Source organism: Zootoca vivipara, chromosome 6 (genome assembly GCF_965207765.1).
Source record: "Zootoca vivipara chromosome 6, rZooViv2.hap1.1, whole genome shotgun sequence".
Classification (NCBI taxonomy): domain Eukaryota; kingdom Metazoa; phylum Chordata; class Lepidosauria; order Squamata; family Lacertidae; genus Zootoca; species Zootoca vivipara.
The window spans coordinates 66,324,370-66,341,695 of NC_142589.1; the positions used below are offsets into that span (position 1 = coordinate 66,324,370).

The 17,326-nt window shown below is 45.5% G+C and overlaps 1 long non-coding RNA gene across 2 annotated transcripts; it reads right to left on the reverse strand.

The window, feature by feature from the left end:
- Nucleotides 1-441: 441 nt before the first annotated feature.
- On the reverse strand, nt 442-17,021 carry LOC148685384 (uncharacterized). Of its 2 annotated transcripts, none has more exons than XR_015950652.1 (3): nt 16,899-17,021; nt 4,822-4,967; nt 442-3,055 (listed from the first exon to the last, which is right to left on the reverse strand). It is a non-coding gene; the product is annotated as an uncharacterized LOC148685384 (long non-coding RNA). The 2 variants fall into 2 exon arrangements; XR_015950653.1 differs by lacking the exon at nt 16,899-17,021 and adding an exon at nt 15,532-15,749.
- Nucleotides 17,022-17,326: the final 305 nt, after the last annotated feature.

The following is a 17,326-nucleotide window of genomic DNA, read 5'->3' on the forward strand; positions in this document are numbered from 1 at the left end:
GTTCTGCCTGGCATTTGGCCTGGAGCCAACCTGACCCCCTCTCCCATTTCCCCATTTCCTTTCCTTTCCCTTCTGTATGAGGCTTCATTTTAATTTTAATTTTAATGTATTTAATCTTGTTCTTAAGTTGTATTTTTATCAGTTGTTTTATATCTTGTGTTAGCTGCCCTGAGCCCGGCCTTGCCTGGGGAGGGCGGGGTATAAATAAAATGTATTATTATTATTATTATTATTATTATTATTATTAAAAATAACAATTGATAATAACTGCTGACATGGGGATTTTGTTGCTGTGGTCATCAATTTCAGCACCATTTTCTTCCTTTTTGTCTCCTCCTAGTGGTGATGACAGGGGACAGTCTGTTGCTACTTGGGCTGGAGAAGAACATTTGTGTGGCAATGTCCCTCCTTCCCGAGAAATAAAGACACAAGACACCAGAATTAAGTTATAATTGGATGGTTAAGGCCACAACTTTATTGAGTACGGATGATGAGCGGTATTGGCTTAGGCGTTGGAACCTATCAAACTATATCCGACTCCAACCCGTGTGTTGAAGTCCGTGAGAAGTTAACCACCAGTAAAGAGTCCAGTGATGTACATATACTGGAACTCCTCCTGTGACCACCGTAGGGGCGTGCCTTACGGCCCTAGCGTCTCCAGGCTCTGGACCAAGCCCCGCCCCCAGAATCCTTTAACGGATTACTTCTCCAATTTGGGCAGTTGATGACATAACCTGCCCCCTCCTTCATCTTGTTGTTATGCAAATTTCCAACGCCTAACCGCCAAACCAAAGTTGTGGCGAATTGCTAGGCGAAAAACCCATCTCGGCTAGCCCAAGTGGGAAAAGTCCTACCCGGCCCCTGACTAACCAGGCAACCAACTGACGTCCATAGCAGCGTCCCCTAGCCTAAAGGGTGGGTGGGCGGGTGAATTGTTCGCTCTGGCAAACAGGGAGGTGAAAGAGGCTTGGTTCCCGCCTGCAGGGGGCTTTAAACTGCCAAGCCCTGCCCCCGGCGGACCTTATTGGTCGGCCCGGGGATGACGCAGGCGGGAACCATCCATCGCGCAGGGGCTGAGCTCGCAGTCCCTATGCGGTGGTTCAGTCGGGCTGCCCACAACCCTACCTCCGTTGAATGCGGAAGTGGCTCTCTCCTGTTTTTCTCCTCTTTGGTGCAAGAGCTAAGAATACAGAGTCACCCCTGCTGCTGCCACCACTAACACTTGTATACTGTTAGTGAAATAAATTCAAAAGAATGTTTTCTTGAAAAAAAAGCCATGGCTACAGAAGTTCTATATAAATTCCTACTCAAATTATTTGGAAAATAAACATGTTTTCTGCCCCCAAAAAACCCTGATGGAAATAACTCATATCCTTTCATAAAGAGAGATTCCTGTATATGTGGCATGTTTACAGAAATGGTGAAAGTAACTGCAAAAACAGAGATGTGCATCAAACCTATGGCAGGCCAACAATGGCCAATCATAAATGGGCCATGAATGCTGCAGGCCTGCAGTGAAATGTCATTCTTTCAGGTTATTGATGTCAAGAGAGGCGAGATTCAGCTAGGTCCTGGCACAGAGAGGAAAATAGGGAACCGAGGAAGTTTCATTTGATGGAATCGAACTAATGTCGTAACTAGCTCAGTATTTTCTGCACAGCTCAGTATTTTCTACACTGACTGGCAATGGCTGCCTATTGTTTCAGGCCTGCCCTACTTGGAGATGTTGGGTATTAGGCCTTGCGACTCTTTGCGTGCAAATGTCACATTTAATGTGGCATTAAATGTCTCGGTGTATTTAGCATGCCTTGTTTGTGTGCTTGTTTGTTTTGCCCAGATTACAGTTGCTGGTGGGATGGTGAGGTGAACTTTTCTCCCCATCGTCCTGATAAAAATTGCCCACCCCACCCTGGTTTCCATTGATGACAATGGCAGCTTCCTTCCACAGACTTCTAGAGCAGGAACCCCCAAACTGCGGGCCTCCAGATGTTTTGGCCTACACCTCCCATGGACCAGTGGTCGGGGAAGATTGGAATTGTAGTCCAAAACATCTGGAGGGCCGAAGTTTGGGGATGCCTGTTCTAGAGGATTTAAGAGTCAATTTTCACTAGGACCATATTAGACTAGAAGAGTTAAGGTTCCCCTCTCCTACACCACACTGTGTTTGGGCACCCGCAACATTTAACATCCCATATAATTTGGCTGTTGGGGGCTTATGGTCCTAACGTGAAGCCAAAAGATTTCATCATGGGCACTATAATGCCATTTTGCACCTTTCCACTCTGCAGCAATGTTGGCTGGGTGGCAGTTTTTATGGAAGTTTCTCACCTGAGGTGCCTTGGCAGCTATTCCCAGTAATCGCAGTCATAAAAATGACTTTTCACTCTGATGTATATTTTAAAGCTTCTTGTCTCATCCAATCATGGAGTCATTGCAATGAGTGGAAGAAAACATCCATGAGGTCATCAGAGGGATCTACCTGGCAGTAGAGAATTCTGAGTCAGAAAGTACCAGTGATCTCTGGCTGCATTTCAATATCCCCTTTAGGGTTAGGCCCATGTTAAGAATCCAGCTAGCCCACTGTGGAGTAGTGAACGGCAAAGACCTCCACTTCCAAGCTGCCAGTGATCCCATCTCTGTATCTGTTGTCTCCTTGCAACAAAAGCAAAAATCAGGGACTGGGCAGAGGAGAAGTGGTGGAGACTGCCTCCCCATCCTGATCCTTCCAGGGAGGAGGAAAAGGAAGACAGTATAGATTTACAACAGGGGTTTGAGGAAGGTAGCAGCTCAGAGGCAGATGAGGGGGAAAGCTGGGAAATCATGGGATAGCCGGGCCAACACCCGGCTGACATGTTGTCATTAGAAAACATTCCAGACCTACCATCTCCCAGAACCCGGTGAGCCTTAAAAGTAGGAGAGCAAAGAGCTCAAAGACAGAGGGCATGTAGAGGAGATGATGATGATGATGACGACGACGAATGAGGAAGTGGGAGAGAAGAGTGGTGGAGATTCACTAAGGACAACACCATTATCCAAGAAGTTCTATAGCCTCTCTCTGTAAAGATTGAAATTAAAAAAGGATGCTAAGAAACTTTTCCTTGTCTTTATACTTTCCTGGGCAACCAGCTGGGAGCCACTGACAGCATCTTGACAATCATCCACATTTAATAGGGAACTGCTACATTAAGTCTAGTGTTTGGCAATACAGATTTTGGTAGGTGTAAATCTAGCCACACCATCTTCTGTCAATGGAAGGCCAATGCATGTATGTTCGCAACTATCAAAAATCTACTGAGATGTTCTAACACATAAGAACAGGGGTCAGCAACCTTTTTTCAGCTGTGGGCTGGTCCACCGTCCCTCAGACCATGCGATGGGCCGGACTATATTTTGAAGGAAAAAAATGAACAAATTCGTATGCTCCACAAATAACCCAGAGATGCATTTTAAATAAAAGCACACATTCTACTCATGTAAAAAACACCAGGCAGGCCCCACAAATAACCCAGAGATGCATTTTAAAGAAAAGGACACATTCTACTCCTGAAAAAACACACTGATTCCTCGACCGTCCGTGGGCCGGATTGAGAAGGCGATTGGGTTGCCTACCCCTGCATAAGAACATAAGATGGCCAGCTCAAGCCAATGGCCCATCTAGTCCAGCAGCCTATTCTCAAACCAAACACCAGTGAGAAGCTAAAAAACTGGACCTCAGCATAGCAGCACTCTGCTCACTTGCCATCCCTAGCAACTGGTATTCACAGGCACAATGCCTTCAGACAGTGGAGGCACAGCATAGATAGCCATCATGGCTAGAAGCCATTGATAATCTCATCCATGTGAATATTTCTAATCCTGTTAAAAAGTCATCCAAGTTGGTGGGCATCAAATTACAATAAAGGAGATTCCATCTAAACATCTGGAAGAACTTTCTGAGAGTAAGAGCTGTTCGGCAGTGGAACCGTCTCCCTCGGGAGGTTGTGGACTCTCCTTCCTTGGAGGTTTTTAAGCAGAGGTTGTGTTGTGTTATGTGTCATGAATGTTTTAGTTGAGATTCCCACATTGCAGTGGGTTGGACTAGATGAATCTTGGGGTCCTTCCCAACTCTATAATTCTATGATTCTGTCAATCCTATTTTCCCAAACACTCCTAAGAGAAAGGTCCTGGACAAACTCTGAATCCACCTTTCTGACAATTACCCTGGTGCACCTATAATGTCCTTTTGCAGACAATATATATTATATTGTTCTCCAAGTTTCAATTTTTTCCAAACTTAATTTCAGTAACCCACATTTCCACAGGAGTTTATAGTTTATTTTTATAAGGAGAAAATCCTCATGAAAATTCGTTAGCATTTTGGTGCAGATTTCTCAAAAATAAACACATTTGTGCATTGTAGTTTTGATCAAGGTACACATTTTTGCAAGCAATGCCATGCAGTATAATGCATTCCTGTATGAACGTTTCACAGATATATGTGCTTTTATGCACATCCCCCCTCCCCAATATATTCATTTTTGTTCATATTATTCGGTTGCAGAACTGCATCGAAAAATTCAGGAAAGTGTCAATTTCAAATGGTATCTGTGTTTTGGTTCACATTTTGGTCTGAGAAGTGTGAATTAGGCAGTTTCTCATTCAAATGCAAACAAATTTGAATTTCTCCTCCCTCCGATTCACCTATTCTCCATACACCAATTATTTTTAATGGGCTGCCTGCAAAACCGTACTATAATTCTTGGCAGTTGGCAAGCAGCTGAGCCTGGGGGGGGGGTGGCAGTCCCATCACAACAGCACAGACGAAGAGGGAAGTGATCTTACTTGTTTGATTTCAAACTGGAAAAAAGCCTCACCACCTCTCTGATGCCAGTTGTGTATGTCATCTTAAGATGACTACAGATCTGTTCACGGTACTCCAGCAACGCCCTTGATTTCCTTGGGGAGTAGTGAGCTGCTGTAACTTGAGGCTGCAGCATAAGAATCAAACAGATAGAGATGGTTGTGTTATTTGCCCCGGTTTATTGTTTTGAGCAATTCTCGTCGCACTGGAAGTTCAAAATAGTTTTCACTTGAAGAGGAAACTGACTCAATTTGCACTTTCCAAGACAGTTCAGGAACAGAAGTACCACCATCCTTTGGGAATTCCCTTTTTCCACACCCCCCCAAGTGTTGTTCACCAGCCGAGTATTTTAGGCAAGTATGCATACACGAGAAGATAAAGTGTGCATGAAGATGCATATATTTGTGGGGGGGGGCATTATATCTGGGAAAATGGCATTGTAAAAATGTGTACATCAGGAGGAGTTTGCACCAAAAGGCCAATGAATGTTCATGAGGATTTTTCTAAAGATAAGAGATGCAAACTGATGTGGAAATGTGGAGAACTGGGTTTAACACTTGAACAGCGAGAAACTGAAAGGAACTGAAAGTGACAGATTCACACATCCCTAGGCTGGAGGATACCTAAACCAGGCATCCCCAAACTTTGGCCCTCCAGATGTTTTGGACTACAATTCCCATCATCCCTGACCACTGGTCCTGTTAGCTAGGGATCATGGGAGTTGTAGGCCAAAACATCTGGAGGGCCGCAGTTTGGGGATGCCTGACCTAAACTGTTGCCAGATGTTACACTGAGCTGGGGCATGTGCACTGGCTTTATATACTGCAGAGCAGCCATGGATGGGCGGACGGATGGATGGATGGATGGATGGTGCTTGCCTGACCTCCTGGCAGGAGAGTCATTGCTGCTTAGTGAGACAGTGGGGATAGCAGTGCTGCACAAACGCAGCGGGAGGGATGGTCCATTGGCTCCACACTGTTGACTCACAGTTGCTGGGAGTCAAGAGTCAGGAAAATGCTGTTGCACTCAGGTTCCATTTGCAGGCTTCCTGTATGCATCTGGTTGGCCACCATTGAGAATAGGCTTCTGGATCAGATGGCGCGATCCATCAGTATAACGTGGGTGCCAGATGCACCGCTATGGATAGGGAGTTCCACAACTCAGGGGCTGCCACAGAGAATTCCCTCTCCCAGGCCATCGCCACCTGAGCTTCAGAGGATGGTAGAACAACCAGTGGGCCCCTCTCTGCCAATCTTAACACTTAAGAATAACAGTAGCTGATTACAGGTAGGTAGCTGTGTTGGTCTTCCAGCAGCACCTTAGAGACCAACTAAGTTTTTCATTGGTATGAGCTTTTGTGTGCATGCACACTTCTTCAGATAGTGTGGCTGGATGACCCAAAAATGCCCACTCACACATGAAAACAAAGACCATCATAGCCAATCACAAATGAACAACCACACCCTTGGCCAACCCAAATCTCTCTCACCATCAAAAGAACACAAGCGAATAAAGGAGTACCAACACAAACAAAGCTGACATCAAGCCCTACATATATTAAGCAAAACAGAAACATCGTCACCTACTCTCACCCCCATCCACCCTCCCACCCCTATCTATCTTGTTTTCCCTCTTACTTCTTAGTGTCTTAACAAATGAAACTGATTTGCAAAAATGATACATGTTAAAATATGAGAGACACTGCACACACCTTTGTAATTCAAGAAATCTTTAATAAAAAATATTTACAAAAAAAAAAGATAGTGTGGCTGGGTCTAGAAATAAACACTTCAGATTTTATAAATTGCACGTTGTGCTTGATATAACATAAATGATTCTTCAACATCAACTTTGTTGGATTGGTCATGTTGTTCGGATGCCTGATTATCGCCTTCCAAAGCAACTACTCCATTCCAAACTTAAAAAATGGAAAGCATAATGCTTTAAACCTCAACGAAAGAGATTTAAAGACCCTCTCAAGGCAAATCTAAACAAATGTAGTACCACTGGGAAACACTGGCCTGCAAGTGCTCCAGTTGGAGAACAGCCTTTACCAAAGGTGCCATGGGCTTTGAAGACGCTCGAACTTGGGACAAAAGGGAGAAATGTGCTAAGAGGAAGGCACGCTTGGCAAACCCTCACTGTGATCAACTCCTGCCCAGAAACCTATGTCCCCACTGTGGAAGGATGTGTGGATCCAGAATTGGTCTCCACAGTCACTCACTGTTGGTCTCCAGTGGACTCACTGTTAAAACCGTGTTCATGGAAGACAATCTTACTTGGCTACGAGTGATCGCCAAAGGAGGAGGAGGGCTGTCATGTCTTCCAAGATTGAAGCCAGAGCTAAGGATGATCTGACTGAGTCCAAGGCTGAGTACCAGTGGCCAAAGATCCATACCAAGCTCCTGACACCTAGTCCACCAAACCATTCACTCCCTTCTCCTGAAGCCAAGTACCCCCCTGCACTGTGCTACACCTGCCCTGCAGTGCAGAAAGTGCACCAGGCAGGTCAGCTATTTAAAAAAATGAAATTATTCTGGCAGGAACAGTAAAGCAGTACATGTCTGAGCCCCCTGCCATGCACATGAGTCCCCTTTCTGCTCATTTATCTGTCCAAATTTCTCCCCATGCCCCACCCCACTCAAGATAGAATGAGCTCAGCCAGTGAGAACATTTTTTTTTTAAAAAAAAAGACAGAGGGTTTTTTTTATTTTCTGGTATTTGTTCAAATCTATTAAGTCATTTCCAAGAATGGAGAAACATACTGTGCAGGTCTACACAACATATTTTCGCAAAGTGCTTTCTAGGGAGATATCTGAGTGGTTTGCTTATAGAATTATGGTTTATTATAACTCTTGCCAGTTAATTCTATTATTTCATGTAGCAGGAGGCTGTACACTTTCACCGCTTAATTGAGACTTCTTTCTTTTCTTTTTTGGGTGTGTCCCCCCCCCTTTATAACTTTGTGTGCCCTAGGCATACAAAAGCCAAGCAGTAATAGCCCCAAATCAATAAATACCATAATTAAGGCAACAGTACAATGTGAAGTTAAGCAAATTAATTTTTCTTATTGACCATTACTAAAAGGTTTGGGGCCTTGAACAGATCATAACCCTGGCATCTTACACATTACATTTCAAAACTTCGCAATAAGGGGACTTATGCTGCGACACATTGCCATAGGCCCCACTTGTTTCCTCACCCCACAACAAGAATGCTCCTGTTCATGCTTCCAGCCAGCCATTCCCTCATCCAGGATGCTATAGGTGTCAAGTCAACAAAGCAAAATTACAATAACAAACAAACAAACAACCCCCTGTAAGCTGCTGGTCTTCTTTCTCCATGGCGCCATCAATGGCCCCATTTTGTTTCCAATCCTGTTGGCATGCACCACCTAAGTTCGCTATTAGAAAGAGTGCTGTGGACATTTCCCCCTCCTGTACACTAGTAACGCATTTCCATAAATGGTTTCATCCAGTTCTGCAGTAGCCCCAACGTCGTAGATATGAAATGGAAGGAGGTTCCCACCTCCTTAAGGTATGTGCCGTTAACTCCTCTTAAGAAAAGGCCAGGATCATTTTGCCTCGAGTGCCAAACACCTCCAGCGAGCCGAGCCGGTCCTAAAATGGAAATGACTCAAGGGCCAGCTGCCTTCAGAGGAGATGAGGGTGTACTGAGAAAACAAGGTGCTAATTTGGCTACATAAGATTAGCTGATCTCCTTCAGCTAAGCATGGAGGGAGAGAAACAGAAGAAGAATGTTTTGGTGACTTAACTTAGCAAACATAGAAAAGTGATGAGAAGCCAGAAGAAAGTAAAACAGGGTAAATAGGGCTTCAACAGGAGCTAGCTAGGCAGCTAATCTATTCATCTAGGCAGTGACAAGGAGAAAGGCAGAACTCACAATGCTATGAGTCAGGTTTTGTTCAGCATTGTTAAAAATTAGTAGTAGTAGTAGTAGTAGTAGTAGTAGTAGTAGTAGTAATATAGCAATAAGATTTCTAACCTTTGTAGTTGCAAAAAAACACCTACTTGAGTAGGGGATGTTGATCTGATTAGCCACTGTGAGAACAGGAAGCTTGATTAAATGGGCAATTGGCCTGATCCATTTATTATATTTTTACAATCCCTGATTAGGGACGCAGGTGGCGCTGTGGGTTAAACCACAGAGCCTAAGGCTTTCCGATCAGATGGTCGGCGGTTCAAATCCCTGCGACGCGGTGAGCTCCTGTTGCTCGGTCCCAGCTCCTGCCAACCTAGCAGTTCAAAAGCATGTCAAAGTGCAAGTAGATAAATAGGTACCGCTACAGTGGGAAGGTAAACGGCGTTTCCGTGTGCTGATTTGGTTTGCCAGAAGCGGCTTAGTCATGCTGGCCACATGACCTGGAAGCTGTACGCTGGCTCCCTCGGCCAGTAAAGCGAGATGAGCGCTGCAACCTCAGAGTCAGTCATGACTGGACCTAATGGTCAGGGGTCCCTTTACCTTTACCTTACAATCCCTGATTACATAGGAAGCTGTTTTATGCCAGACTATTAGGTCTATGTAGCTCAGTATTCTCAGAACCAGGGATGGGGAACCTGTAGCTCCCCAGGTGTTGGTGAACCACAACTCCCTGCAATGAAAAGTAAATCAAGGGAAAAATGAACTGGGCAGCAAAGAGGGTGAGGAAATTACATCAGGAAAACAGCCCAGATGATATATTTGAAGACAGTGAGGTGAGCCAGGTTATTATGGAATAGCTAGCCCAGGCATAGGCAAACTCAGCCCTCCAGATGTTTTGGAACTACAACTCCCATGATCCCTAGCTAACAGGACCAGTGGTCAGGGATGATGGGAGTTGTAGTCCCAAAACATCTGGAGTGCCGAGTTTGCCTATGCCTGAGCTAGCCAGTAGTTATCAGTAGATCACAGTGCACATGGCTAGGAAGAAGCTATATTATAGGAGTCCAGATTATGGAGGTGTACACATTAACAGCCTAAATGGCAACAAGGTTGCTTCCCCCACCTGCATTTCAAGTCCAGCTTCACACCATTACCTGGTTTGTTTCCCTGCTCCTGCATCCCCCTGCATCTCCTACTCAACAAAGTCATCACCTGTACTTGTGCTGTCGTCTGCACATGAGCAACAGATGTCTACAATCTGCATTCCATTTTACCCACAGTTTACATTTTCTAATAGGGTGGAATAAGTGGTGTCTGGTGCCCATTGGAACTGGCAGGGCAGAAGGCAGGGAGCCCCACAGTAGATGGTGCTAGAGCTGATGACACGCAGTGCCAAGTGATTCTAGTTTCATCTTCATCCTCTTCCCCGCTGAGTTCTACAAGGGCAACACTGCGAATTAGGAGGAGTAGAACACTGACAGACAGGACCAAACCCTGCACAGCTTATATGCAAGAAGGAAGGCTGGTGGCTGCGGGCAGACTGAACTTGATAGGGCACTGTCCCATTAGCCCCAGTGAAGCAACCTCCACTGCATGGAAACTGGTTTGAGGGAAAGTAGGATTTTTCAAGAAACTACAGGATACAGATGGATTGTGGCTAACATCATGTGCATTTGGCTTCAAACACCAGCAGTGGGAGTGCACTGGAACCAGAATAAAAGGTGATGTGCAGATGGCCAATATATGTCAACTATCAGCAGCTTGCCAAGGTCTCAGGTTTGAACAGCACGGGATATGTCATTCTGCTTAGTGGAATTGTCAAAACCCAAACATGGTACCAAAACTCAGTGGTAGAGTCATAGCTGTCAATCCTCCCTTTTTTGCAGGAAACTCCCTTATTCCAAGCCACAGCTGTCAACCTTCCCTTTTTTTGCTGAAAATTCCCTTATTCCAGCGCCGTTTCCCGCTGCTATCCTGGATTGTTAGATACACCGTAGACCAGCGTTTCTCAACCGCTGTTCCGCGGCACAGCCGCGAGACGCTGGCTGGTGTGCCGCGACGTGCAGCGACGAGAAGGGCGATTTGCATTGTCACGTGCCTGGCGGCCGCCAATAATCATAACTGACCCGCCGGAAAGCAATATTTCTCCTCCTCTTTCCCAAAGCTCAGTGCAAACGAGCCTGACGGCCGCCAATGCTCAGTTCTAACCCGCCGGAAAGCAATATTTGGCAAGTGTTTCTTACAGTCATAATTATAATATAGGGCGGCACAGAGTTATTTTTTTAAACTTTTTTAATGGTGATGTGCCTCGTGATTTTTTTCACGGAACAAGTGTGCCATGGCCCAAAAAAGGTTGAGAAACACTGCCGTAGACTGTCCCCGGGACAGGTGAGGCTGCTGCTGATCCGTTATTTTCAAATCCGAAAGTTGACAGCTGTGGATAGAGTTTGCATTCAGAAGGGCAGAGATTGAATCCCTGCCATCTTTAGGGGGGTTGGGGTGGTAGAGAACCATGTCTGAATCCCATGAGAGCCATTACCCATCAATACTAAGCTAGATGGACCAAGGGTAACAATCCTATTTTCCTATATTTTATACACAAAGCATGAACTCTACCATTGATCAATGGTTCCTCCCCAAAAAGACCTCCCTAAGATCACTTTCCCCACATCTATACAGTGACTAGCTCATTATGCAGACATATATACCCGATGTAGTCATCAACCTATTCCAGAGCCCTGTAAAAATTCCACCAGCAGTAATGGAAGATCTAAGACTCCTATTGTCAGCATCAGCCAATCGATTCTGCGGCAGGTGATGTCATATGCAATTGGGCCAGTCAGTTCGTCATCTTTCTGTTTGCCGATGCTGTAATTTGGGCAAGCTAACTATTTCCCTCCCTTGCAATAAAAGAGATATATTGCTTTTATTTATCCGAAGGGGTGTTCCATCATTAAAACAGCTACCCGGTATAAGGGATGCCTGATAGCAACCATACAATTATCTGACAGCAACAGGAGCCATACAAGTTTGGTGGTATTATTAGCTCCTGTCCCCAGGGCACTTTTGGGGCAACGGATCAGGGAGGAATTGAAAGAAGAAAGATGATCTCTGTCCTTTATGAAGCCCCTCCTCCAAATGAATAGATGACTTCATAGGAATTATGACAAATTGTTTGCAGATATTTCCTTGCCAAGACTGAGTCAGATGGAGAATAATACAGTCTAAAGTACACACTACATCAAATGCATGTTATTGGAAATTGGAGCCCAATGATATATTTCTACCTGGAGAAGCCAATTTGGGAGGGGAAGATTAATCAGGGCCACCTGCAGGTTTGAGGGGGACCATGATAAAGATCCATCAGCTGCAGGGATGGATCTCCAGACCTTGTAAGACTACAACTCCCATCAGCCCTCACCATTGGCGATGTTGACTGGAGTTGATGGGAGATAGAGACCAACAACATCAAGGAGGTCACAAGTTCCCACCACCACCCCTAGTCTGACCTTCTTCCTATCTCAGAGGGCTTACCTGGTGATGGTAGCATGAACGGGCAGCATCAGTGTTCAGAATCAGTGTCAGATGGATGGAATCCACCATATAAATTTCATAGGAACACAGGAAGCCACCTTATACTGAATCAGGACAAGGTTTCACCTAGCTCAGTTTTCAGCCATGGAGGCTTGTCCACTGCCCCACCAACCTCCGTCTGCTCTCAGCCAGTCCTACCTGCCTGCCTTCTTATTTACACATAGACCAGGAGGTGGCACTGTCCATCAGCTTCCTCCTCCTTTGCCTCCGTGTTACCCTTGCAAAACTCAGTAGGCAGGAAGATAGGAACAAAACTAGAATGAGTTGGCTCTGCCTGCCATTGGATCTGGCTCCACCTAATGGGCACCCTCCACCACTGGTTTACGCTGATCGCCAGGAATTGAACCTGAGATCTTCTGCATGCAAAGCAGATGTTCTACCGCTGAGCTGCAACTATTCCCTTCAGTGCTCCTGACACAGCATCATTCTCAAAAATGGTGAGGAATTTAAAAAGAATCTCCTTGGCCCAGAGGAAGGGAAGCCCAGAGGCAGGATCACAGACTAATCCTGCCTTCAGATCCTACATCCTGATTGAAAGTGGAGGACAATGAGAAGCTTTACCCTTTCCCAAGCCACCATTTTCCCGCTACAAATCCCCACTATTTCCTCCCATTTCTAGCATGTATTTTGAACCCTGTTGGTGGAAGCCTCTTGAAGAATCAGTCTGGAGGGGAAAACTCCAGACTGGGGGTGGTGGTGTACAAACGCCTCAGGTTACAAACACTTCAGGTTACAAACTCCGCTAACCTGGAAGAGTTACCTCGAGTTGAAAACTTTGCCCCAGGATGAGAACAGAAATCGTGTGCCGGCAGTGCAGGGGCAGCAAGAGGCCCCATTAGTGAAAGCATGCCTCTAGTTAAGAACAGTTTCAGGTTAAGAATGGACCTCTGGAACGAATTAAGTTCGTAACTAAAGGTACCACTGTATGGCTTATTTACTCATATATACAACCTGAGCCTACAATGGTGGGCGTCTCAGCATTACACTCCAAGAGGGTCCTGTTTCTTCCATTGCTGATACCTTGGATTTAAACTGCCAGCCCACACTGTGCTCTGACTCCCCCCCCCCCCCGCCTTCAGCTTGCAAATCTTTCCTTCATTTTACATAATTCCCAAGTGCAATCTTGAACCCTCTCCTTAAAACTCTAGCATTGCCTTCTGCTAACTACCCAAAGCCCAGGGTGAGAGTCCACCCATTTACTGGCTGGTACATAGGGACGCAGGTGGCACTGTGGGTTAAACCACAGAGCCTAGGGCTTGCTGATCAGAAGGTCGGCGGTTCGAATCCCTGCGACGGGGTGAGCTCCCGTTGCTCAGTCCCAGCTCCTGCCAACCTAGCAGTTCAAAAGCACCTCAAAATGCAAGTAGATAAATAGGAACCGCTACAGCGGGAAGGTAAACGGCGTTTCCGTGTGCTGCTCTGGTTCGCCAGAAGCAGCTTTGTCATGCTGGCCACATGACCTGGAAGCTGTACGCCGGCTCCCTCGGCCAATAATGCGAGATGAGCGCCGCAACCCCAGAGTCGGTCACGACTGGACCTCTAATGGTCAGGGGTCCCTTTACCTTTACATAGCCTGAGCTTTGCTGATGGCTTATCCCCTCTTGTCTTTGTTCTCCTTATTGACTCATACTCAGTGCCCATTGTCAGGCTGGCCTCTATTTTGACACTGCTAAATTCAGCGCCTGGCAGCTCATTGTAATTCTCCAAGCATAGATTAAACACCAACATCTACTAGAGCCAGCACCCATTAGACCCAATAATTTAGGGAAGTCAAGGCACCCACAAACTGATAGCAATATGCTATTCCCCATGACAACATCATGTTGATGAGTGGCAGAAATCACTCTGAAACAGATGCAGAGGGTTTTCCTATGTAAATTAATGGTCTACGTTATGGAGAGCACAAACTGGGATAGAAGTCGCATCTGCACCACACATTTAAAGCAGTATTGCACCACTTTAAGAGCCGTGACTTCTGCCAATCAATCCTGGTGACTGTAGTTTTTTTAGGGGTGCTGATCTTTGTTAAGAGACCCCAGTTCCCCTCACTGAGCTACAATTTCCAGTGTTCCCTAGGAAAGGGGATTGGTTTGATAAACGACCCTGGGGAACTGTAGCTCTGAGAGGGGAATATGAGTCCCCCCGCAAATATCAGCATGCTTGACAAACTACAGTTCCCATAATTCTTTGGGGGAAGCCATGGCTGTTAAAGTGGCATAATAGTACTTAAAATGCATGGTGCCGGTGTTGTTAAAGTTATCTTCTGCAAAGGTTATTTTGTATTCAAAGACAACCCCTCCCCGCAAAATTGTTGTGCATTATTCAGTACTTGCAACAATTAGCAAGTTACCAGCTTCTTGTTCCTGCTTTTTCGCAATATTGTTTCCAGCTTTAGGACATTGTTTCTTCCTTGATGTGCACATCATATTTAATAAATGTTGCCTGTGAACAGCCATGGGACAAGAATAAACTATGCCTCCCCAACTGAAGTCGGATGGCACTATTTGCACTACAGGCTACAAATTATGCAGTAATTCATCCTGGGATTACTCTCTAACTTGAAGGATAGTAATTAGAAGGCAACTTGCAGGAACCTGTCTTTCCTACCGCATGGCACAGCCACGATGACATTTGTGATATAATTAAAGAGTAGCTCCTTGTACTGAGGGGTCCTCCTCTGGGGTGATGCAAATTGACGCTACAGGCAAGAGATTTCTGTATAATCATGACATGGGGTGATGGAAAGCAATGGGTTAGTAGATTAGAGGAAATATATACCTTCATTGGGATTAAGGGAGCTGAACTGACGCAGACCGGGATTCAGTTCAGTTTCACTTTGTTGTTTCAGCCATGAACCATGCCCTAACAGCAGACTCCAAAGTATTGTTACAATCAGTTCAATAAAACAGTGTGATAAAACTATCCTATTATAGAGGGGAGGGTTACTTCAGGCCGGGGGGTCTGAATATGGCCCCCAGGCCCCTCTGTCTGGCCCTTAGGACTCTCCCCAGGCTACATCCCATCTCCCCACTCACTGGCCCGGCTTTGCACCTAGAGTGTTTATGCAAATTTTATGCAAATTGGTGCCCCACTTTTTGCTGACGGAAACCATGTTTTTTTGGCAATGTAAAACTGGTCATCCTACCAGCAGCCCCCCCCCCCCGGCACAAATTGCCAGTCCCCCCTCCATGACACATGGAGAAAAGAAATACTACCTTTGGCTAATTGGGAGCCAGCTTGGTGTAGTGGTTAAGAGCGGTGGACTCATAATTTGGTGAACCAGGTTCGCTTCCCTCTCCTCCACATGCAGCTGCTGGGTGACCTTGGACTAGTCACCCTTCTCTGAAGTATCTCAGCCTCACTCACCTCACAGAGTGTTTGTTGTGGGGGAGGAAGGGAAAGGATATTGTTAGCCGCTTTGAGACTCCTCAGGGTAGTGATAAAGCAGGATATCAAATCCAAACTCCTCCTCCTCCTCCTCCTCCTCCTCCTCCTCCTCCTCCTCCTCCTCCTCCTCCTCCTCTTCTCTGGATGGGAAAATCCTACTTGACCTGATGAACTGGAGTGAGTGACAGGGCATGGAGACCAATGGGAAAGCAGGATTAGCCTGGACTGATGTAGCTCCTCCATGACATGTTCTCATCATAGCTGCCAAGTTCTCCCTTTTTTAAAGGGATTTTCCCTTATGCTGAATAGGCTTCCTCACGAGAAAAGGGAAAACTTGGCAGTTATGGTTCTCATGTTGGCTGGTATTGTAGTACAGTATGTGGATGCAGCTGAACATCTGGATTTCCTGCTCCCCATCCAGAACCCGATACAACACCCAAGTATGGGGAAAGGTGGGGTTAATCTAATTAAAAAAATGAGGGTTACATTGTTTGGAGGACAGAGAAGTTATCTCAAAATGACCTTCGTAATCTATCCAACATTTGGGTCACTTCATCCAACTGATTCATTGATCTGATATTGTGGCTTTAATAAGATTTGGTCCAATTAATTTGCAACCCTGTTATATCTCCAATTTCCCCCCAATGTGCCTCTATTACCTGCATATTTTCCAATGGATTTTCGATTGTTAGCAAGGTGTCATCTGCAAATAAGCCTATTTTATCTTTTCCTTGATTGCTTATTCCATCTTCTCTAATTACATTGGCCAGAGTTTCAATGGCCAATACAAATAAAATTAGGGAAAGGGGGCATCCTTGTCTTGTGCTAGTGTCATTTGTTCTGTTATACCACCATTCACTACGACATATCCCTTGTTCCTCAAATATGATTTATTAATTCCTTAAACCATTCTCCAAATTCTAAGCTTTCTATATTCATTTTTAATGCTGGGCATTCCACACAATTAATAAAGTGAGTCCAAAATGCCATCACTTTCCACCAATTGACTTTGGGTGATACCCGGTAGTTGTGTGTATTTTGCTCCACAAGAGAAAAAGGCTGAGCCAAAATTGTTTGCATAGTAAACAGACAGAAGGGTTACCTAATGAATTTGTAAATTCCATCCGGGCCTTCTTAAATAACATTTCCAAGGATGGAGTGCAAGGGTTCTCTATGAAGTGAAAGGGAATCTTACCTGAGCAGTCTTGATCCCTCTGCTGTCTGCCAAGAGAGCTGTTGTCAAACGTCATTGCTGGCTTGACGCGCAGTCGCCTAAAATTCCAGAGCTATTTTTGTTCTCTTCCTGTTTCCCCTACCCACCCACCCCCTCTGAGAGGTGCTTTTGTTTCCCTAAGCTCTCTCTGACCTTTGAAAATGCCACCTCCATTTATGGGCTCAGCCAGTCTGGGAAGTAATGCATTTTTGCATACAAAGGGCCTAGGTAGCCTTGCTCACTCTCCCCTAAGTGAAGCCATTGCAGCTCCAGAAACAGCTTCAGTTACAGGCACTTGGGTCAACGAGCATCGTCTGATGACTCCGACTGCTGGTGGAAACATGAGGCTGGCTGTGTGAGGGTGGGGAGATGGGTTTGATCAATGAGTTTGATCAATGAACCGTTATGGA